The 16,699-nt window shown below is 42.2% G+C and overlaps 38 non-coding genes and 28 pseudogenes across 38 annotated transcripts; all 66 read right to left on the reverse strand.

The window, feature by feature from the left end:
* Window positions 1-5: 5 nt before the first annotated feature.
* On the reverse strand, window positions 6-123 carry LOC133029664 (5S ribosomal RNA). The gene has a single exon (XR_009683787.1). It is a non-coding gene; the product is annotated as a 5S ribosomal RNA (ribosomal RNA).
* A 137-nt stretch (window positions 124-260) lies between these two features.
* Window positions 261-377, reverse strand: LOC133029550 (5S ribosomal RNA). Its single transcript, XR_009683673.1, has one exon. It is a non-coding gene; the product is annotated as a 5S ribosomal RNA (ribosomal RNA).
* Window positions 378-515: 138 nt separating this feature from the next.
* LOC133029770 (5S ribosomal RNA) lies at window positions 516-632 on the reverse strand (annotated as a pseudogene).
* A 136-nt stretch (window positions 633-768) lies between these two features.
* On the reverse strand, window positions 769-883 carry LOC133029896 (5S ribosomal RNA; annotated as a pseudogene).
* A 136-nt stretch (window positions 884-1,019) lies between these two features.
* LOC133029762 (5S ribosomal RNA) lies at window positions 1,020-1,137 on the reverse strand (annotated as a pseudogene).
* Window positions 1,138-1,274: 137 nt separating this feature from the next.
* On the reverse strand, window positions 1,275-1,389 carry LOC133029360 (5S ribosomal RNA; annotated as a pseudogene).
* Window positions 1,390-1,528: 139 nt separating this feature from the next.
* LOC133029854 (5S ribosomal RNA) lies at window positions 1,529-1,644 on the reverse strand (annotated as a pseudogene).
* Window positions 1,645-1,781: 137 nt separating this feature from the next.
* LOC133029382 (5S ribosomal RNA) lies at window positions 1,782-1,892 on the reverse strand (annotated as a pseudogene).
* A 136-nt stretch (window positions 1,893-2,028) lies between these two features.
* On the reverse strand, window positions 2,029-2,143 carry LOC133029384 (5S ribosomal RNA; annotated as a pseudogene).
* Window positions 2,144-2,284: 141 nt separating this feature from the next.
* Window positions 2,285-2,401, reverse strand: LOC133029662 (5S ribosomal RNA). The gene has a single exon (XR_009683785.1). It is a non-coding gene; the product is annotated as a 5S ribosomal RNA (ribosomal RNA).
* Window positions 2,402-2,540: 139 nt separating this feature from the next.
* On the reverse strand, window positions 2,541-2,657 carry LOC133029361 (5S ribosomal RNA; annotated as a pseudogene).
* Window positions 2,658-2,797: 140 nt separating this feature from the next.
* On the reverse strand, window positions 2,798-2,916 carry LOC133029367 (5S ribosomal RNA). Its single transcript, XR_009683508.1, has one exon. It is a non-coding gene; the product is annotated as a 5S ribosomal RNA (ribosomal RNA).
* A 140-nt stretch (window positions 2,917-3,056) lies between these two features.
* On the reverse strand, window positions 3,057-3,172 carry LOC133029733 (5S ribosomal RNA; annotated as a pseudogene).
* Window positions 3,173-3,312: 140 nt separating this feature from the next.
* On the reverse strand, window positions 3,313-3,430 carry LOC133029584 (5S ribosomal RNA). Its single transcript, XR_009683708.1, has one exon. It is a non-coding gene; the product is annotated as a 5S ribosomal RNA (ribosomal RNA).
* A 137-nt stretch (window positions 3,431-3,567) lies between these two features.
* On the reverse strand, window positions 3,568-3,685 carry LOC133029778 (5S ribosomal RNA; annotated as a pseudogene).
* Window positions 3,686-3,825: 140 nt separating this feature from the next.
* On the reverse strand, window positions 3,826-3,942 carry LOC133029794 (5S ribosomal RNA; annotated as a pseudogene).
* A 140-nt stretch (window positions 3,943-4,082) lies between these two features.
* LOC133029653 (5S ribosomal RNA) lies at window positions 4,083-4,199 on the reverse strand. Its single transcript, XR_009683777.1, has one exon. It is a non-coding gene; the product is annotated as a 5S ribosomal RNA (ribosomal RNA).
* A 137-nt stretch (window positions 4,200-4,336) lies between these two features.
* Window positions 4,337-4,451, reverse strand: LOC133029897 (5S ribosomal RNA; annotated as a pseudogene).
* Window positions 4,452-4,588: 137 nt separating this feature from the next.
* LOC133029856 (5S ribosomal RNA) lies at window positions 4,589-4,704 on the reverse strand (annotated as a pseudogene).
* Window positions 4,705-4,843: 139 nt separating this feature from the next.
* On the reverse strand, window positions 4,844-4,960 carry LOC133029824 (5S ribosomal RNA; annotated as a pseudogene).
* Window positions 4,961-5,097: 137 nt separating this feature from the next.
* LOC133029898 (5S ribosomal RNA) lies at window positions 5,098-5,212 on the reverse strand (annotated as a pseudogene).
* A 137-nt stretch (window positions 5,213-5,349) lies between these two features.
* LOC133029622 (5S ribosomal RNA) lies at window positions 5,350-5,466 on the reverse strand. Its single transcript, XR_009683745.1, has one exon. It is a non-coding gene; the product is annotated as a 5S ribosomal RNA (ribosomal RNA).
* Window positions 5,467-5,602: 136 nt separating this feature from the next.
* LOC133029555 (5S ribosomal RNA) lies at window positions 5,603-5,718 on the reverse strand. Its single transcript, XR_009683679.1, has one exon. It is a non-coding gene; the product is annotated as a 5S ribosomal RNA (ribosomal RNA).
* A 137-nt stretch (window positions 5,719-5,855) lies between these two features.
* Window positions 5,856-5,972, reverse strand: LOC133029544 (5S ribosomal RNA). Its single transcript, XR_009683667.1, has one exon. It is a non-coding gene; the product is annotated as a 5S ribosomal RNA (ribosomal RNA).
* Window positions 5,973-6,109: 137 nt separating this feature from the next.
* LOC133029703 (5S ribosomal RNA) lies at window positions 6,110-6,225 on the reverse strand. The gene has a single exon (XR_009683827.1). It is a non-coding gene; the product is annotated as a 5S ribosomal RNA (ribosomal RNA).
* A 137-nt stretch (window positions 6,226-6,362) lies between these two features.
* Window positions 6,363-6,481, reverse strand: LOC133029602 (5S ribosomal RNA). Its single transcript, XR_009683725.1, has one exon. It is a non-coding gene; the product is annotated as a 5S ribosomal RNA (ribosomal RNA).
* Window positions 6,482-6,617: 136 nt separating this feature from the next.
* LOC133029722 (5S ribosomal RNA) lies at window positions 6,618-6,733 on the reverse strand (annotated as a pseudogene).
* Window positions 6,734-6,870: 137 nt separating this feature from the next.
* On the reverse strand, window positions 6,871-6,987 carry LOC133029623 (5S ribosomal RNA). Its single transcript, XR_009683746.1, has one exon. It is a non-coding gene; the product is annotated as a 5S ribosomal RNA (ribosomal RNA).
* A 136-nt stretch (window positions 6,988-7,123) lies between these two features.
* Window positions 7,124-7,239, reverse strand: LOC133029690 (5S ribosomal RNA). Its single transcript, XR_009683814.1, has one exon. It is a non-coding gene; the product is annotated as a 5S ribosomal RNA (ribosomal RNA).
* A 136-nt stretch (window positions 7,240-7,375) lies between these two features.
* LOC133029576 (5S ribosomal RNA) lies at window positions 7,376-7,493 on the reverse strand. The gene has a single exon (XR_009683700.1). It is a non-coding gene; the product is annotated as a 5S ribosomal RNA (ribosomal RNA).
* Window positions 7,494-7,629: 136 nt separating this feature from the next.
* LOC133029899 (5S ribosomal RNA) lies at window positions 7,630-7,744 on the reverse strand (annotated as a pseudogene).
* A 136-nt stretch (window positions 7,745-7,880) lies between these two features.
* Window positions 7,881-7,996, reverse strand: LOC133029704 (5S ribosomal RNA). The gene has a single exon (XR_009683828.1). It is a non-coding gene; the product is annotated as a 5S ribosomal RNA (ribosomal RNA).
* Window positions 7,997-8,133: 137 nt separating this feature from the next.
* On the reverse strand, window positions 8,134-8,251 carry LOC133029676 (5S ribosomal RNA). The gene has a single exon (XR_009683800.1). It is a non-coding gene; the product is annotated as a 5S ribosomal RNA (ribosomal RNA).
* Window positions 8,252-8,388: 137 nt separating this feature from the next.
* Window positions 8,389-8,505, reverse strand: LOC133029611 (5S ribosomal RNA). The gene has a single exon (XR_009683734.1). It is a non-coding gene; the product is annotated as a 5S ribosomal RNA (ribosomal RNA).
* A 137-nt stretch (window positions 8,506-8,642) lies between these two features.
* Window positions 8,643-8,759, reverse strand: LOC133029699 (5S ribosomal RNA). The gene has a single exon (XR_009683823.1). It is a non-coding gene; the product is annotated as a 5S ribosomal RNA (ribosomal RNA).
* A 137-nt stretch (window positions 8,760-8,896) lies between these two features.
* Window positions 8,897-9,012, reverse strand: LOC133029857 (5S ribosomal RNA; annotated as a pseudogene).
* Window positions 9,013-9,148: 136 nt separating this feature from the next.
* On the reverse strand, window positions 9,149-9,264 carry LOC133029734 (5S ribosomal RNA; annotated as a pseudogene).
* Window positions 9,265-9,403: 139 nt separating this feature from the next.
* Window positions 9,404-9,519, reverse strand: LOC133029691 (5S ribosomal RNA). Its single transcript, XR_009683815.1, has one exon. It is a non-coding gene; the product is annotated as a 5S ribosomal RNA (ribosomal RNA).
* A 136-nt stretch (window positions 9,520-9,655) lies between these two features.
* LOC133029744 (5S ribosomal RNA) lies at window positions 9,656-9,771 on the reverse strand (annotated as a pseudogene).
* Window positions 9,772-9,908: 137 nt separating this feature from the next.
* LOC133029665 (5S ribosomal RNA) lies at window positions 9,909-10,026 on the reverse strand. The gene has a single exon (XR_009683789.1). It is a non-coding gene; the product is annotated as a 5S ribosomal RNA (ribosomal RNA).
* A 138-nt stretch (window positions 10,027-10,164) lies between these two features.
* LOC133029858 (5S ribosomal RNA) lies at window positions 10,165-10,280 on the reverse strand (annotated as a pseudogene).
* A 137-nt stretch (window positions 10,281-10,417) lies between these two features.
* Window positions 10,418-10,535, reverse strand: LOC133029577 (5S ribosomal RNA). The gene has a single exon (XR_009683701.1). It is a non-coding gene; the product is annotated as a 5S ribosomal RNA (ribosomal RNA).
* Window positions 10,536-10,671: 136 nt separating this feature from the next.
* Window positions 10,672-10,788, reverse strand: LOC133029589 (5S ribosomal RNA). The gene has a single exon (XR_009683713.1). It is a non-coding gene; the product is annotated as a 5S ribosomal RNA (ribosomal RNA).
* Window positions 10,789-10,927: 139 nt separating this feature from the next.
* Window positions 10,928-11,046, reverse strand: LOC133029901 (5S ribosomal RNA). The gene has a single exon (XR_009683858.1). It is a non-coding gene; the product is annotated as a 5S ribosomal RNA (ribosomal RNA).
* Window positions 11,047-11,183: 137 nt separating this feature from the next.
* On the reverse strand, window positions 11,184-11,299 carry LOC133029723 (5S ribosomal RNA; annotated as a pseudogene).
* Window positions 11,300-11,437: 138 nt separating this feature from the next.
* On the reverse strand, window positions 11,438-11,553 carry LOC133029692 (5S ribosomal RNA). The gene has a single exon (XR_009683816.1). It is a non-coding gene; the product is annotated as a 5S ribosomal RNA (ribosomal RNA).
* A 137-nt stretch (window positions 11,554-11,690) lies between these two features.
* Window positions 11,691-11,807, reverse strand: LOC133029654 (5S ribosomal RNA). Its single transcript, XR_009683778.1, has one exon. It is a non-coding gene; the product is annotated as a 5S ribosomal RNA (ribosomal RNA).
* A 136-nt stretch (window positions 11,808-11,943) lies between these two features.
* Window positions 11,944-12,061, reverse strand: LOC133029606 (5S ribosomal RNA). Its single transcript, XR_009683728.1, has one exon. It is a non-coding gene; the product is annotated as a 5S ribosomal RNA (ribosomal RNA).
* A 139-nt stretch (window positions 12,062-12,200) lies between these two features.
* LOC133029595 (5S ribosomal RNA) lies at window positions 12,201-12,318 on the reverse strand. Its single transcript, XR_009683718.1, has one exon. It is a non-coding gene; the product is annotated as a 5S ribosomal RNA (ribosomal RNA).
* A 136-nt stretch (window positions 12,319-12,454) lies between these two features.
* Window positions 12,455-12,570, reverse strand: LOC133029724 (5S ribosomal RNA; annotated as a pseudogene).
* Window positions 12,571-12,707: 137 nt separating this feature from the next.
* Window positions 12,708-12,823, reverse strand: LOC133029774 (5S ribosomal RNA; annotated as a pseudogene).
* A 137-nt stretch (window positions 12,824-12,960) lies between these two features.
* LOC133029900 (5S ribosomal RNA) lies at window positions 12,961-13,075 on the reverse strand (annotated as a pseudogene).
* Window positions 13,076-13,212: 137 nt separating this feature from the next.
* Window positions 13,213-13,328, reverse strand: LOC133029556 (5S ribosomal RNA). The gene has a single exon (XR_009683680.1). It is a non-coding gene; the product is annotated as a 5S ribosomal RNA (ribosomal RNA).
* A 137-nt stretch (window positions 13,329-13,465) lies between these two features.
* On the reverse strand, window positions 13,466-13,583 carry LOC133029578 (5S ribosomal RNA). The gene has a single exon (XR_009683702.1). It is a non-coding gene; the product is annotated as a 5S ribosomal RNA (ribosomal RNA).
* A 139-nt stretch (window positions 13,584-13,722) lies between these two features.
* LOC133029693 (5S ribosomal RNA) lies at window positions 13,723-13,838 on the reverse strand. Its single transcript, XR_009683817.1, has one exon. It is a non-coding gene; the product is annotated as a 5S ribosomal RNA (ribosomal RNA).
* A 136-nt stretch (window positions 13,839-13,974) lies between these two features.
* LOC133029694 (5S ribosomal RNA) lies at window positions 13,975-14,090 on the reverse strand. Its single transcript, XR_009683818.1, has one exon. It is a non-coding gene; the product is annotated as a 5S ribosomal RNA (ribosomal RNA).
* A 138-nt stretch (window positions 14,091-14,228) lies between these two features.
* Window positions 14,229-14,345, reverse strand: LOC133029612 (5S ribosomal RNA). Its single transcript, XR_009683735.1, has one exon. It is a non-coding gene; the product is annotated as a 5S ribosomal RNA (ribosomal RNA).
* Window positions 14,346-14,481: 136 nt separating this feature from the next.
* LOC133029655 (5S ribosomal RNA) lies at window positions 14,482-14,598 on the reverse strand. The gene has a single exon (XR_009683779.1). It is a non-coding gene; the product is annotated as a 5S ribosomal RNA (ribosomal RNA).
* Window positions 14,599-14,734: 136 nt separating this feature from the next.
* LOC133029696 (5S ribosomal RNA) lies at window positions 14,735-14,850 on the reverse strand. The gene has a single exon (XR_009683820.1). It is a non-coding gene; the product is annotated as a 5S ribosomal RNA (ribosomal RNA).
* A 138-nt stretch (window positions 14,851-14,988) lies between these two features.
* On the reverse strand, window positions 14,989-15,104 carry LOC133029725 (5S ribosomal RNA; annotated as a pseudogene).
* A 136-nt stretch (window positions 15,105-15,240) lies between these two features.
* LOC133029912 (5S ribosomal RNA) lies at window positions 15,241-15,357 on the reverse strand (annotated as a pseudogene).
* A 137-nt stretch (window positions 15,358-15,494) lies between these two features.
* Window positions 15,495-15,612, reverse strand: LOC133029594 (5S ribosomal RNA). Its single transcript, XR_009683717.1, has one exon. It is a non-coding gene; the product is annotated as a 5S ribosomal RNA (ribosomal RNA).
* A 139-nt stretch (window positions 15,613-15,751) lies between these two features.
* On the reverse strand, window positions 15,752-15,867 carry LOC133029830 (5S ribosomal RNA; annotated as a pseudogene).
* Window positions 15,868-16,004: 137 nt separating this feature from the next.
* LOC133029706 (5S ribosomal RNA) lies at window positions 16,005-16,123 on the reverse strand. Its single transcript, XR_009683830.1, has one exon. It is a non-coding gene; the product is annotated as a 5S ribosomal RNA (ribosomal RNA).
* A 138-nt stretch (window positions 16,124-16,261) lies between these two features.
* Window positions 16,262-16,380, reverse strand: LOC133029717 (5S ribosomal RNA). Its single transcript, XR_009683838.1, has one exon. It is a non-coding gene; the product is annotated as a 5S ribosomal RNA (ribosomal RNA).
* A 140-nt stretch (window positions 16,381-16,520) lies between these two features.
* LOC133029728 (5S ribosomal RNA) lies at window positions 16,521-16,639 on the reverse strand. The gene has a single exon (XR_009683839.1). It is a non-coding gene; the product is annotated as a 5S ribosomal RNA (ribosomal RNA).
* Window positions 16,640-16,699: the final 60 nt, after the last annotated feature.

Raw genomic sequence — 16,699 nt, forward strand, 5'->3', positions numbered from 1 at the left:
ATTTAGGGGTGCAACACGAGGACTTCCTGTGAGGTCACCCATCCTAGTACTACTCTCGCCCAAGCACGCTTAACTCGCTGAGTTCGATGGGATCCGTGCATTAGTGCCGGTATGATCGCACCCGAAATGTATTGTGCGAATAGTCATTTATAGCGAACCCCTCTCCTCCCTCAAGCCAAGTACACAAATTTCCCGATTACAATAATCATTCCGAAATTATAATAAAGAAAAAGAATTAAAATTAAAAAACAAAAAATTTAGGGGTGCAACACGAGGACTTCCCAGAAGGTCACCCATCCTAGTACTACTCTCGCCCAAGCACGCTTAACTCGCGAGTTCGATGGGATCCGTGCATTAGTGCCGGTATGATCGCACCCGAAATGTATTGTGCGAATAGTCATTTATAGCGAACCCCTCTCCTCCCTCAAGCCAAGTACACAAATTTCCCGATTACAATAATCATTCCGAAATTATAATAAAGAAAAAGAATTAAAATTAAAAAACAAAAAATTTAGTGGGTGCAACACGAGGACTTCCCAGAGGTCACCCATCCTAGTACTACTCTCGCCCAAGCACGCTTAACTCGGCGAGTTCGATGGGATCCGTGCATTAGTGCCGGTATGATCGCACCCGAAATGTATTGTGCGAATAGTCATTTATAGCGAACCCCTCTCCTCCCTCAAGCCAAGTACACAAATTTCCCGATTACAATAATCATTCCGAAATTATAATAAAGAAAAAGAATTAAAATTAAAAACAAAAAATTTAGGGGTGCAACACGAGGACTTCCCAGAGGTCACCCATCCTAGTACTACTCTCGCCCAAGCACGCTTAATCGCGAGTTCGATGGGATCCGTGCATTAGTGCCGGTATGATCGCACCCGAAATGTATTGTGCGAATAGTCATTTATAGCGAACCCCTCTCCTCCCTCAAGCCAAGTACACAAATTTCCCGATTACAATAATCATTCCGAAATTATAATAAAGAAAAAGAATTAAAATTAAAAACAAAAAATTTAGGGGTGCAACACGAGGACTTCCCAGTGAGGTCACCCATCCTAGTACTACTCTCGCCCAAGCACGCTTAATCGCGGAGTTCGATGGGATCCGTGCATTAGTGCCGGTATGATCGCACCCGAAATGTATTGTGCGAATAGTCATTTATAGCGAACCCCTCTCCTCCCTCAAGCCAAGTACACAAATTTCCCGATTACAATAATCATTCCGAAATTATAATAAAGAAAAAGAATTAAAATTAAAAAACAAAAAATTTAGGGGTGCAACACGAGGACTTCCTAGAGGTCACCCATCCTAGTACTACTCTCGCCCAAGCACGCTTAATCGCGAGTTCGATGGGATCCGTGCATTAGTGCCGGTATGATCGCACCCGAAATGTATTGTGCGAATAGTCATTTATAGCGAACCCCTCTCCTCCCTCAAGCCAAGTACACAAATTTCCCGATTACAATAATCATTCCGAAATTATAATAAAGAAAAAGAATTAAAATTAAAAAAAACAAAAAATTTAGGGGTGCAACACGAGGACTTCCTGTGAGGTCACCCATCCTAGTACTACTCTCGCCCAAGCACGCTTAATCGCGAGTTCGATGGGATCCGTGCATTAGTGCCGGTATGATCGCACCCGAAATGTATTGTGCGAATAGTCATTTATAGCGAACCCCTCTCCTCCCTCAAGCCAAGTACACAAATTTCCCGATTACAATAATCATTCCGAAATTATAATAAAGAAAAAGAATTAAAATTAAAAAACAAAAATTTAGTGGGTGCAACACGAGGACTTCCTGTGAGGTCACCCATCCTAGTACTCTCGCCCAAGCACGCTTAATCGAGTTCGATGGGATCCGTGCATTAGTGCCGGTATGATCGCACCCGAAATGTATTGTGCGAATAGTCATTTATAGCGAACCCCTCTCCTCCCTCAAGCCAAGTACACAAATTTCCCGATTACAATAATCATTCCGAAATTATAATAAAGAAAAAGAATTAAAATTAGAAAACAAAAATTTAGGGGTGCAACACGAGGACTTCCTCAGAGGTCACCCATCCTAGTACTACTCTCGCCCAAGCACGCTTAATCGCGAGTTCGATGGGATCCGTGCATTAGTGCTGTATGATCGCACCCGAAATGTATTGTGCGAATAGTCATTTATAGCGAACCCCTCTCCTCCCTCAAGCCAAGTACACAAATTTCCCGATTACAATAATCATTCCGAAATTATAATAAAGAAAAAGAATTAAAATTAAAAAAAAACAAAAAATTTAGTGGGTGCAACACGAGGACTTCCTGTGAGGTCACCCATCCTAGTACTACTCTCGCCCAAGCACGCTTAACTCGCGAGTTCGATGGGATCCGTGCATTAGTGCCGGTATGATCGCACCCGAAATGTATTGTGCGAATAGTCATTTATAGCGAACCCCTCTCCTCCCTCAAGCCAAGTACACAAATTTCCCGATTACAATAATCATTCCGAAATTATAATAAAGAAAAAGAATTAAAATTAAAAAAACAAAAAATTTAGTGGGTGCAACACGAGGACTTCCCAGAGGTCACCCATCCTAGTACTACTCTCGCCCAAGCACGCTTAATCGCGTGAGTTCGATGGGATCCGTGCATTAGTGCCGGTATGATCGCACCCGAAATGTATTGTGCAGAATAGTCATTTATAGCGAACCCCTCTCCTCCCTCAAGCCAAGTACACAAATTTCCCGATTACAATAATCATTCCGAAATTATAATAAAGAAAAAGAATTAAAATTAAAAAAAACAAAAAATTTAGGGGTGCAACACGAGGACTTCCCAAGAGGTCACCCATCCTAGTACTACTCTCGCCCAAGCACGCTTAACTGCGGAGTTCTGATGGGATCCGGTGCATTAGTGCTGGTATGATCGCACCCGAAATGTATTGTGCAGAATAGTCATTTATAGCGAACCCCTCTCCTCCCTCAAGCCAAGTACACAAATTTCCCGATTACAATAATCATTCCGAAATTATAATAAAGAAAAAGAATTAAAATTAAAAAAAACAAAAAATTTAGGGGTGCAACACGAGGACTTCCCAGGAGGTCACCCATCCTAGTACTACTCTCGCCCAAGCACGCTTAATCGCGAGTTCGATGGGATCCGTGCATTAGTGCTGGTATGATCGCACCCGAAATGTATTGTGCTGAATAGTCATTTATAGCGAACCCCTCTCCTCCCTCAAGCCAAGTACACAAATTTCCCGATTACAATAATCATTCCGAAATTATAATAAAGAAAAAGAATTAAAATTAAAAAAAACAAAAAATTTAGGGGTGCAACACGAGGACTTCCCAGAAGGTCACCCATCCTAGTACTACTCTCGCCCAAGCACGCTTAACTCGGCGAGTTCGATGGGATCCGTGCATTAGTGCCGGTATGATCGCACCCGAAATGTATTGTGCGAATAGTCATTTATAGCGAACCCCTCTCCTCCCTCAAGCCAAGTACACAAATTTCCCGATTACAATAATCATTCCGAAATTATAATAAAGAAAAAGAATTAAAATTAAAAAACAAAAAATTTAGGGGTGCAACACGAGGACTTCCCAGAGGTCACCCATCCTAGTACTACTCTCGCCCAAGCACGCTTAACTCGGCTGAGTTCGATGGGATCCGTGCATTAGTGCCGGTATGATCGCACCCGAAATGTATTGTGCTAATAGTCATTTATAGCGAACCCCTCTCCTCCCTCAAGCCAAGTACACAAATTTCCCGATTACAATAATCATTCCGAAATTATAATAAAGAAAAAGAATTAAAATTAAAAAAAAACAAAAAATTTAGTGGTGCAACACGAGGACTTCCCAGGAGGTCACCCATCCTAGTACTACTCTCGCCCAAGCACGCTTAATCGGCGAGTTCGATGGGATCCGTGCATTAGTGCCGGTATGATCGCACCCGAAATGTATTGTGCGAATAGTCATTTATAGCGAACCCCTCTCCTCCCTCAAGCCAAGTACACAAATTTCCCGATTACAATAATCATTCCGAAATTATAATAAAGAAAAAGAATTAAAATTAAAAAAAAACAAAAAATTTAGGGGTGCAACACGAGGACTTCCTGTGAGGTCACCCATCCTAGTACTACTCTCGCCCAAGCACGCTTAATCGCGGAGTTCGATGGGATCCGTGCATTAGTGCCGGTATGATCGCACCCGAAATGTATTGTGCGAATAGTCATTTATAGCGAACCCCTCTCCTCCCTCAAGCCAAGTACACAAATTTCCCGATTACAATAATCATTCCGAAATTATAATAAAGAAAAAGAATTAAAATTAAAAAAACAAAAAATTTGGGGTGCAACACGAGGACTTCCCAGAGGTCACCCATCCTAGTACTACTCTCGCCCAAGCACGCTTAATCGCGAGTTCGATGGGATCCGTGCATTAGTGCCGGTATGATCGCACCCGAAATGTATTGTGCGAATAGTCATTTATAGCGAACCCCTCTCCTCCCTCAAGCCAAGTACACAAATTTCCCGATTACAATAATCATTCCGAAATTATAATAAAGAAAAAGAATTAAAATTAAAAAACAAAAAATTTAGGGGTGCAACACGAGGACTTCCTGTGAGGTCACCCATCCTAGTACTACTCTCGCCCAAGCACGCTTAATCGCGAGTTCGATGGGATCCGTGCATTAGTGCCGGTATGATCGCACCCGAAATGTATTGTGCGAATAGTCATTTATAGCGAACCCCTCTCCTCCCTCAAGCCAAGTACACAAATTTCCCGATTACAATAATCATTCCGAAATTATAATAAAGAAAAAGAATTAAAATTAAAAAAAACAAAAAATTTAGGGGTGCAACACGAGGACTTCCTGTGAGGTCACCCATCCTAGTACTACTCTCGCCCAAGCACGCTTAATCGGCGAGTTCGATGGGATCCGTGCATTAGTGCCGGTATGATCGCACCCGAAATGTATTGTGCGAATAGTCATTTATAGCGAACCCCTCTCCTCCCTCAAGCCAAGTACACAAATTTCCCGATTACAATAATCATTCCGAAATTATAATAAAGAAAAAGAATTAAAATTAAAAAACAAAAAATTTAGGGGTGCAACACGAGGACTTCCCAGAGGTCACCCATCCTAGTACTACTCTCGCCCAAGCACGCTTAATCGCGAGTTCGATGGGATCCGTGCATTAGTGCCGGTATGATCGCACCCGAAATGTATTGTGCTAATAGTCATTTATAGCGAACCCCTCTCCTCCCTCAAGCCAAGTACACAAATTTCCCGATTACAATAATCATTCCGAAATTATAATAAAGAAAAAGAATTAAAATTAAAAAACAAAAAATTTAGGGGTGCAACACGAGGACTTCCTGTGAGGTCACCCATCCTAGTACTACTCTCGCCCAAGCACGCTTAACTCGCGAGTTCGATGGGATCCGTGCATTAGTGCCGGTATGATCGCACCCGAAATGTATTGTGCGAATAGTCATTTATAGCGAACCCCTCTCCTCCCTCAAGCCAAGTACACAAATTTCCCGATTACAATAATCATTCCGAAATTATAATAAAGAAAAAGAATTAAAATTAAAAACAAAAAATTTAGGGGTGCAACACGAGGACTTCCCACGAGGTCACCCATCCTAGTACTACTCTCGCCCAAGCACGCTTAACTGCGAGTTCGATGGGATCCGTGCATTAGTGCCGGTATGATCGCACCCGAAATGTATTGTGCGAATAGTCATTTATAGCGAACCCCTCTCCTCCCTCAAGCCAAGTACACAAATTTCCCGATTACAATAATCATTCCGAAATTATAATAAAGAAAAAGAATTAAAATTAAAAAACAAAAAATTTAGGGGTGCAACACGAGGACTTCCCAAGAGGTCACCCATCCTAGTACTACTCTCGCCCAAGCACGCTTAACTCGCGAGTTCGATGGGATCCGTGCATTAGTGCCGGTATGATCGCACCCGAAATGTATTGTGCGAATAGTCATTTATAGCGAACCCCTCTCCTCCCTCAAGCCAAGTACACAAATTTCCCGATTACAATAATCATTCCGAAATTATAATAAAGAAAAAGAATTAAAATTAAAAAACAAAAAATTTAGGGGTGCAACACGAGGACTTCCCAGAGGTCACCCATCCTAGTACTACTCTCGCCCAAGCACGCTTAACTCATGAGTTCGATGGGATCCGTGCATTAGTGCCGGTATGATCGCACCCGAAATGTATTGTGCGAATAGTCATTTATAGCGAACCCCTCTCCTCCCTCAAGCCAAGTACACAAATTTCCCGATTACAATAATCATTCCGAAATTATAATAAAGAAAAAGAATTAAAATTAAAAAACAAAAAATTTAGGGGTGCAACACGAGGACTTCCCATGAGGTCACCCATCCTAGTACTACTCTCGCCCAAGCACGCTTAACTCGGCCGAGTTCGATGGGATCCGTGCATTAGTGCCGGTATGATCGCACCCGAAATGTATTGTGCGAATAGTCATTTATAGCGAACCCCTCTCCTCCCTCAAGCCAAGTACACAAATTTCCCGATTACAATAATCATTCCGAAATTATAATAAAGAAAAAGAATTAAAATTAAAAACAAAAAATTTAGGGGTGCAACACGAGGACTTCCCAGAGGTCACCCATCCTAGTACTACTCTCGCCCAAGCACGCTTAATCGCGGAGTTCGATGGGATCCGTGCATTAGTGCCGGTATGATCGCACCCGAAATGTATTGTGCGAATAGTCATTTATAGCGAACCCCTCTCCTCCCTCAAGCCAAGTACACAAATTTCCCGATTACAATAATCATTCCGAAATTATAATAAAGAAAAAGAATTAAAATTAAAAAACAAAAAATTTAGGGGTGCAACACGAGGACTTCCTGTGAGGTCACCCATCCTAGTACTACTCTCGCCCAAGCACGCTTAACTCGCGAGTTCGATGGGATCCGTGCATTAGTGCCGGTATGATCGCACCCGAAATGTATTGTGCGAATAGTCATTTATAGCGAACCCCTCTCCTCCCTCAAGCCAAGTACACAAATTTCCCGATTACAATAATCATTCCGAAATTATAATAAAGAAAAAGAATTAAAATTAAAAACAAAAAATTTAGGGGTGCAACACGAGGACTTCCCAGAGGTCACCCATCCTAGTACTACTCTCGCCCAAGCACGCTTAACTCGCGAGTTCGATGGGATCCGTGCATTAGTGCCGGTATGATCGCACCCGAAATGTATTGTGCGAATAGTCATTTATAGCGAACCCCTCTCCTCCCTCAAGCCAAGTACACAAATTTCCCGATTACAATAATCATTCCGAAATTATAATAAAGAAAAAGAATTAAAATTAAAAACAAAAAATTTAGGGGTGCAACACGAGGACTTCCTGTGAGGTCACCCATCCTAGTACTACTCTCGCCCAAGCACGCTTAACTCGCGGAGTTCGATGGGATCCGTGCATTAGTGCCGGTATGATCGCACCCGAAATGTATTGTGCGAATAGTCATTTATAGCGAACCCCTCTCCTCCCTCAAGCCAAGTACACAAATTTCCCGATTACAATAATCATTCCGAAATTATAATAAAGAAAAAGAATTAAAATTAAAAACAAAAAATTTAGGGGTGCAACACGAGGACTTCCCAGAGGTCACCCATCCTAGTACTACTCTCGCCCAAGCACGCTTAATCGCGAGTTCGATGGGATCCGTGCATTAGTGCCGGTATGATCGCACCCGAAATGTATTGTGCGAATAGTCATTTATAGCGAACCCCTCTCCTCCCTCAAGCCAAGTACACAAATTTCCCGATTACAATAATCATTCCGAAATTATAATAAAGAAAAAGAATTAAAATTAAAAACAAAAAATTTAGGGGTGCAACACGAGGACTTCCCAGAGGTCACCCATCCTAGTACTACTCTCGCCCAAGCACGCTTAACTCATGAGTTCGATGGGATCCGTGCATTAGTGCCGGTATGATCGCACCCGAAATGTATTGTGCGAATAGTCATTTATAGCGAACCCCTCTCCTCCCTCAAGCCAAGTACACAAATTTCCCGATTACAATAATCATTCCGAAATTATAATAAAGAAAAAGAATTAAAATTAAAAAACAAAAAATTTAGGGGTGCAACACGAGGACTTCCTGTGAGGTCACCCATCCTAGTACTACTCTCGCCCAAGCACGCTTAACTCGGCGAGTTCGATGGGATCCGTGCATTAGTGCCGGTATGATCGCACCCGAAATGTATTGTGCGAATAGTCATTTATAGCGAACCCCTCTCCTCCCTCAAGCCAAGTACACAAATTTCCCGATTACAATAATCATTCCGAAATTATAATAAAGAAAAAGAATTAAAATTAAAAAACAAAAAATTTAGGGGTGCAACACGAGGACTTCCCAGAGGTCACCCATCCTAGTACTACTCTCGCCCAAGCACGCTTAACTCGCGGAGTTCGATGGGATCCGTGCATTAGTGCCGGTATGATCGCACCCGAAATGTATTGTGCGAATAGTCATTTATAGCGAACCCCTCTCCTCCCTCAAGCCAAGTACACAAATTTCCCGATTACAATAATCATTCCGAAATTATAATAAAGAAAAAGAATTAAAATTAAGAAACAAAAAATTTAGGGGTGCAACACGAGGACTTCCCAGAGGTCACCCATCCTAGTACTACTCTCGCCCAAGCACGCTTAACTCGCGGAGTTCGATGGGATCCGTGCATTAGTGCTGGTATTATCGCACCCGAAATGTATTGTGCGGAATAGTCATTTATAGCGAACCCCTCTCCTCCCTCAAGCCAAGTACACAAATTTCCCGATTACAATAATCATTCCGAAATTATAATAAAGAAAAAGAATTAAAATTAAAAACAAAAAATTTAGGGGTGCAACACGAGGACTTCCTGTGAGGTCACCCATCCTAGTACTACTCTCGCCCAAGCACGCTTAATCGCGAGTTCGATGGGATCCGTGCATTAGTGCCGGTATGATCGCACCCGAAATGTATTGTGCTAATAGTCATTTATAGCGAACCCCTCTCCTCCCTCAAGCCAAGTACACAAATTTCCCGATTACAATAATCATTCCGAAATTATAATAAAGAAAAAGAATTAAAATTAAAAACAAAAAATTTAGGGGTGCAACACGAGGACTTCCCAGGAGGTCACCCATCCTAGTACTACTCTCGCCCAAGCACGCTTAATCGCGAGTTCGATGGGATCCGTGCATTAGTGCTGGTATGATCGCACCCGAAATGTATTGTGCGGAATAGTCATTTATAGCGAACCCCTCTCCTCCCTCAAGCCAAGTACACAAATTTCCCGATTACAATAATCATTCCGAAATTATAATAAAGAAAAAGAATTAAAATTAAAAAAATAAAAAATTTAGGGGTGCAACACGAGGACTTCCCAGAGGTCACCCATCCTAGTACTACTCTCGCCCAAGCACGCTTAACTCGCGAGTTCGATGGGATCCGTGCATTAGTGCCGGTATGATCGCACCCGAAATGTATTGTGCGAATAGTCATTTATAGCGAACCCCTCTCCTCCCTCAAGCCAAGTACACAAATTTCCCGATTACAATAATCATTCCGAAATTATAATAAAGAAAAAGAATTAAAATTAAAAACAAAAAATTTAGGGGTGCAACACGAGGACTTCCCAGGAGGTCACCCATCCTAGTACTACTCTCGCCCAAGCACGCTTAATCGCGAGTTCGATGGGATCCGTGCATTAGTGCCGGTATGATCGCACCCGAAATGTATTGTGCGAATAGTCATTTATAGCGAACCCCTCTCCTCCCTCAAGCCAAGTACACAAATTTCCCGATTACAATAATCATTCCGAAATTATAATAAAGAAAAAGAATTAAAATTAAAAAACAAAAAATTTAGGGGTGCAACACGAGGACTTCCTGTGAGGTCACCCATCCTAGTACTACTCTCGCCCAAGCACGCTTAACTCGCTGAGTTCGATGGGATCCGTGCATTAGTGCCGGTATGATCGCACCCGAAATGTATTGTGCGAATAGTCATTTATAGCGAACCCCTCTCCTCCCTCAAGCCAAGTACACAAATTTCCCGATTACAATAATCATTCCGAAATTATAATAAAGAAAAAGAATTAAAATTAAAAAAACAAAAAATGTAGGGGTGCAACACGAGGACTTCCTGTGAGGTCACCCATCCTAGTACTACTCTCGCCCAAGCACGCTTAATCGCGAGTTCGATGGGATCCGTGCATTAGTGCCGGTATGATCGCACCCGAAATGTATTGTGCGAATAGTCATTTATAGCGAACCCTCTCTCCTCCCTCAAGCCAAGTACACAAATTTCCCGATTACAATAATCATTCCGAAATTATAATAAAGAAAAAGAATTAAAATTAAAAACAAAAAATTTAGGGGTGCAACACGAGGACTTCCTGTGAGGTCACCCATCCTAGTACTACTCTCGCCCAAGCACGCTTAACTCGCGGAGTTCGATGGGATCCGTGCATTAGTGCCGGTATGATCGCACCCGAAATGTATTGTGCGAATAGTCATTTATAGCGAACCCCTCTCCTCCCTCAAGCCAAGTACACAAATTTCCCGATTACAATAATCATTCCGAAATTATAATAAAGAAAAAGAATTAAAATTAAAAACAAAAAATTTAGGGGTGCAACACGAGGACTTCCCAGAGGTCACCCATCCTAGTACTACTCTCGCCCAAGCACGCTTAACTCGCGAGTTCGATGGGATCCGGTGCATTAGTGCTGGTATGATCGCACCCGAAATGTATTGTGCGGAATAGTCATTTATAGCGAACCCCTCTCCTCCCTCAAGCCAAGTACACAAATTTCCCGATTACAATAATCATTCCGAAATTATAATAAAGAAAAAAAATTTAAATTAAAAAAAACAAAAATTTAGGGGTGCAACACGAGGACTTCCCACGAGGTCACCCATCCTAGTACTACTCTCGCCCAAGCACGCTTAACTGCGGAGTTCTGATGGGATCCGGTGCATTAGTGCTGGTATGATCGCACCCGAAATGTATTGTGCGGAATAGTCATTTATAGCGAACCCCTCTCCTCCCTCAAGCCAAGTACACAAATTTCCCGATTACAATAATCATTCCGAAATTATAATAAAGAAAAAGAATTAAAATTAAAAACAAAAAATTTAGGGGTGCAACACGAGGACTTCCCAGAGGTCACCCATCCTAGTACTACTCTCGCCCAAGCACGCTTAATCGCGGAGTTCGATGGGATCCGTGCATTAGTGCCGGTATGATCGCACCCGAAATGTATTGTGCGAATAGTCATTTATAGCGAACCCCTCTCCTCCCTCAAGCCAAGTACACAAATTTCCCGATTACAATAATCATTCCGAAATTATAATAAAGAAAAAGAATTAAAATTAAAAAAACAAAAAATTTAGGGGTGCAACACGAGGACTTCCCAGAGGTCACCCATCCTAGTACTACTCTCGCCCAAGCACGCTTAACTCGCGAGTTCGATGGGATCCGTGCATTAGTGCCGGTATGATCGCACCCGAAATGTATTGTGCGAATAGTCATTTATAGCGAACCCCTCTCCTCCCTCAAGCCAAGTACACAAATTTCCCGATTACAATAATCATTCCGAAATTATAATAAAGAAAAAGAATTAAAATTAAAAAACAAAAAATTTAGGGGTGCAACACGAGGACTTCCTGTGAGGTCACCCATCCTAGTACTACTCTCGCCCAAGCACGCTTAATCGCGGAGTTCGATGGGATCCGTGCATTAGTGCCGGTATGATCGCACCCGAAATGTATTGTGCGAATAGTCATTTATAGCGAACCCCTCTCCTCCCTCAAGCCAAGTACACAAATTTCCCGATTACAATAATCATTCCGAAATTATAATAAAGAAAAAGAATTAAAATTAAAAACAAAAAATTTAGGGGTGCAACACGAGGACTTCCTCAGAGGTCACCCATCCTAGTACTACTCTCGCCCAAGCACGCTTAACTCGCGGAGTTCGATGGGATCCGTGCATTAGTGCCGGTATGATCGCACCCGAAATGTATTGTGCGAATAGTCATTTATAGCGAACCCCTCTCCTCCCTCAAGCCAAGTACACAAATTTCCCGATTACAATAATCATTCCGAAATTATAATAAAGAAAAAGAATTAAAATTAAAAAAAACAGAAAATTTAGGGGTGCAACACGAGGACTTCCTGTGAGGTCACCCATCCTAGTACTACTCTCGCCCAAGCACGCTTAACTCATGGAGTTCGATGGGATCCGTGCATTAGTGCCGGTATGATCGCACCCGAAATGTATTGTGCGAATAGTCATTTATAGCGAACCCCTCTCCTCCCTCAAGCCAAGTACACAAATTTCCCGATTACAATAATCATTCCGAAATTATAATAAAGAAAAAGAATTAAAATTAAAAACAAAAAATTTAGGGGTGCAACACGAGGACTTCCCAGAGGTCACCCATCCTAGTACTACTCTCGCCCAAGCACGCTTAATCGCGGAGTTCGATGGGATCCGTGCATTAGTGCCGGTATGATCGCACCCGAAATGTATTGTGCGAATAGTCATTTATAGCGAACCCCTCTCCTCCCTCAAGCCAAGTACACAAATTTCCCGATTACAATAATCATTCCGAAATTATAATAAAGAAAAAGAATTAAAATTAAAAAACAAAAAATTTAGGGGTGCAACACGAGGACTTCCTAGAGGTCACCCATCCTAGTACTACTCTCGCCCAAGCACGCTTAATCGCGGAGTTCGATGGGATCCGTGCATTAGTGCCGGTATGATCGCACCCGAAATGTATTGTGCGAATAGTCATTTATAGCGAACCCCTCTCCTCCCTCAAGCCAAGTACACAAATTTCCCGATTACAATAATCATTCCGAAATTATAATAAAGAAAAAGAATTAAAATTAAAAAACAAAAAATTTAGGGGTGCAACACGAGGACTTCCCAGAGGTCACCCATCCTAGTACTACTCTCGCCCAAGCACGCTTAATCGCGAGTTCGATGGGATCCGTGCATTAGTGCCGGTATGATCGCACCCGAAATGTATTGTGCGAATAGTCATTTATAGCGAACCCCTCTCCTCCCTCAAGCCAAGTACACAAATTTCCCGATTACAATAATCATTCCGAAATTATAATAAAGAAAAAGAATTAAAATTAAAAAACAAAAAATTTAGGGGTGCAACACGAGGACTTCCTGTGAGGTCACCCATCCTAGTACTACTCTCGCCCAAGCACGCTTAACGCGGAGTTCGATGGGATCCGTGCATTAGTGCCGGTATGATCGCACCCGAAATGTATTGTGCGAATAGTCATTTATAGCGAACCCCTCTCCTCCCTCAAGCCAAGTACACAAATTTCCCGATTACAATAATCATTCCGAAATTATAATAAAGAAAAAGAATTAAAATTCAAAAACAAAAAATTTAGGGGTGCAACACGAGGACTTCCTGTGAGGTCACCCATCCTAGTACTACTCTCGCCCAAGCACGCTTAACTCGCGGAGTTCGATGGGATCCGTGCATTAGTGCCGGTATGATCGCACCCGAAATGTATTGTGCGAATAGTCATTTATAGCGAACCCCTCTCCTCCCTCAAGCCAAGTACACAAATTTCCCGATTACAATAATCATTCCGAAATTATAATAAAGAAAAAGAATTAAAATTAAAAAAAACAAAAAATTTAGGGGTGCAACACGAGGACTTCCCAGAGGTCACCCATCCTAGTACTACTCTCGCCCAAGCACGCTTAACTCGCGAGTTCGATGGGATCCGTGCATTAGTGCCGGTATGATCGCACCCGAAATGTATTGTGCGAATAGTCATTTATAGCGAACCCCTCTCCTCCCTCAAGCCAAGTACACAAATTTCCCGATTACAATAATCATTCCGAAATTATAATAAAGAAAAAGAATTAAAATTAAAAACAAAAAATTTAGGGGTGCAACACGAGGACTTCCCAGAGGTCACCCATCCTAGTACTACTCTCGCCCAAGCACGCTTAACTCGCGAGTTCGATGGGATCCGTGCATTAGTGCCGGTATGATCGCACCCGAAATGTATTGTGCGAATAGTCATTTATAGCGAACCCCTCTCCTCCCTCAAGCCAAGTACACAAATTTCCCGATTACAATAATCATTCCGAAATTATAATAAAGAAAAAGAATTAAAATTAAAAATACAAAAAATTTAGGGGTGCAACACGAGGACTTCCCAGAGGTCACCCATCCTAGTACTACTCTCGCCCAAGCACGCTTAACTCGCGGAGTTCGATGGGATCCGTGCATTAGTGCCGGTATGATCGCACCCGAAATGTATTGTGCGAATAGTCATTTATAGCGAACCCCTCTCCTCCCTCAAGCCAAGTACACAAATTTCCCGATTACAATAATCATTCCGAAATTATAATAAAGAAAAAGAATTAAAATTAAAAACAAAAAATTTAGGGGTGCAACACGAGGACTTCCTGTGAGGTCACCCATCCTAGTACTACTCTCGCCCAAGCACGCTTAATCGCGGAGTTCGATGGGATCCGTGCATTAGTGCCGGTATGATCGCACCCGAAATGTATTGTGCGAATAGTCATTTATAGCGAACCCCTCTCCTCCCTCAAGCCAAGTACACAAATTTCCCGATTACAATAATCATTCCGAAATTATAATAAAGAAAAAGAATTAAAATTAAAAACAAAAAATTTAGGGGTGCAACACGAGGACTTCCCAGAGGTCACCCATCCTAGTACTACTCTCGCCCAAGCACGCTTAACTCGCGAGTTCGATGGGATCCGTGCATTAGTGCCGGTATGATCGCACCCGAAATGTATTGTGCGAATAGTCATTTATAGCGAACCCCTCTCCTCCCTCAAGCCAAGTACACAAATTTCCCGATTACAATAATCATTCCGAAATTATAATAAAGAAAAAGAATTAAAATTAAAAAAACAAAAAATTTAGGGGTGCAACACGAGGACTTCCCAGAGGTCACCCATCCTAGTACTACTCTCGCCCAAGCACGCTTAATCGCGGAGTTCGATGGGATCCGTGCATTAGTGCCGGTATGATCGCACCCGAAATGTATTGTGCGAATAGTCATTTATAGCGAACCCCTCTCCTCCCTCAAGCCAAGTACACAAATTTCCCGATTACAATAATCATTCCGAAATTATAATAAAGAAAAAGAATTAAAATTAAAAACAAAAAATTTAGGGGTGCAACACGAGGACTTCCCAGAGGTCACCCATCCTAGTACTACTCTCGCCCAAGCACGCTTAATCGCGTGAGTTCGATGGGATCCGTGCATTAGTGCCGGTATGATCGCACCCGAAATGTATTGTGCGAATAGTCATTTATAGCGAACCCCTCTCCTCCCTCAAGCCAAGTACACAAATTTCCCGATTACAATAATCATTCCGAAATTATAATAAAGAAAAAGAATTAAAATTAAAAACAAAAAATTTAGTGGGTGCAACACGAGGACTTCCTGTGAGGTCACCCATCCTAGTACTACTCTCGCCCAAGCACGCTTAACTCGCGGAGTTCGATGGGATCCGTGCATTAGTGCCGGTATGATCGCACCCGAAATGTATTGTGCGGAATAGTCATTTATAGCGAACCCCTCTCCTCCCTCAAGCCAAGTACACAAATTTCCCGATTACAATAATCATTCCGAAATTATAATAAAGAAAAAGAATTAAAATTAAAAAAAAAAAAAATTTAGGGGTGCAACACGAGGACTTCCCAGAGGTCACCCATCCTAGTACTACTCTCGCCCAAGCACGCTTAATCGCGAGTTCGATGGGATCCAGTGCATTAGTGCTGGTATGATCGCACCCGAAATGTATTGTGCAGAATAGTCATTTATAGCGAACCCCTCTCCTCCCTCAAGCCAAGTACACAAATTTCCCGATTACAATAATCATTCCGAAATTATAATAAAGAAAAAGAATTAAAATTAAAAAAAAAAAATTTAGGGGTGCAACACGAGGACTTCCCAGGAGGTCACCCATCCTAGTACTACTCTCGCCCAAGCACGCTTAACTGCGGAGTTCTGATGGGATCCGGTGCATTAGTGCTGGTATGATCGCACCCGAAATGTATTGTGCGAAATAGTCATTTATAGCGAACCCCTCTCCTCCCTCAAGCCAAGTACACAAATTTCCCGATTACAATAATCATTCCGAAATTATAATAAAGAAAAAGAATTAAAATTAAAAAACAAAAAATTTAGGGGTGCAACACGAGGACTTCCCAGGAGGTCACCCATCCTAGTACTACTCTCGCCCAAGCACGCTTAACTGCGGAGTTCTGATGGGATCCGGTGCATTAGTGCTGGTATGATCGCACCCGAAATGTATTGTGCGGAATAGTCATTTATAGCGAACCCCTCTCCTCCCTCAAGCCAAGTACACAAATTTCCCGATTACAATAATCATTCCGAAATTATAATAAAGAAAAAGAATTAAAATTAAAAAAAACAAAAAATTTAGGGGTGCAACACGAGGACTTCCCAGGAGGTCACCCATCCTAGTACTACTCTCGCCCAAGCACGCTTAACTGCGGAGTTCTGATGGGATCCGGTGCATTAGTGCTGGTATGATCGCACCCGAAATGTATTGTGCGAATAGTCATTTATAGCGAACCCCTCTCCTCCCTCAAGCCAAGTAC

The sequence above is a fragment of the Cannabis sativa genome, chromosome 7 (assembly GCF_029168945.1).
Source record: "Cannabis sativa cultivar Pink pepper isolate KNU-18-1 chromosome 7, ASM2916894v1, whole genome shotgun sequence".
NCBI classification, from domain to species: Eukaryota; Viridiplantae; Streptophyta; class Magnoliopsida; order Rosales; family Cannabaceae; genus Cannabis; species Cannabis sativa.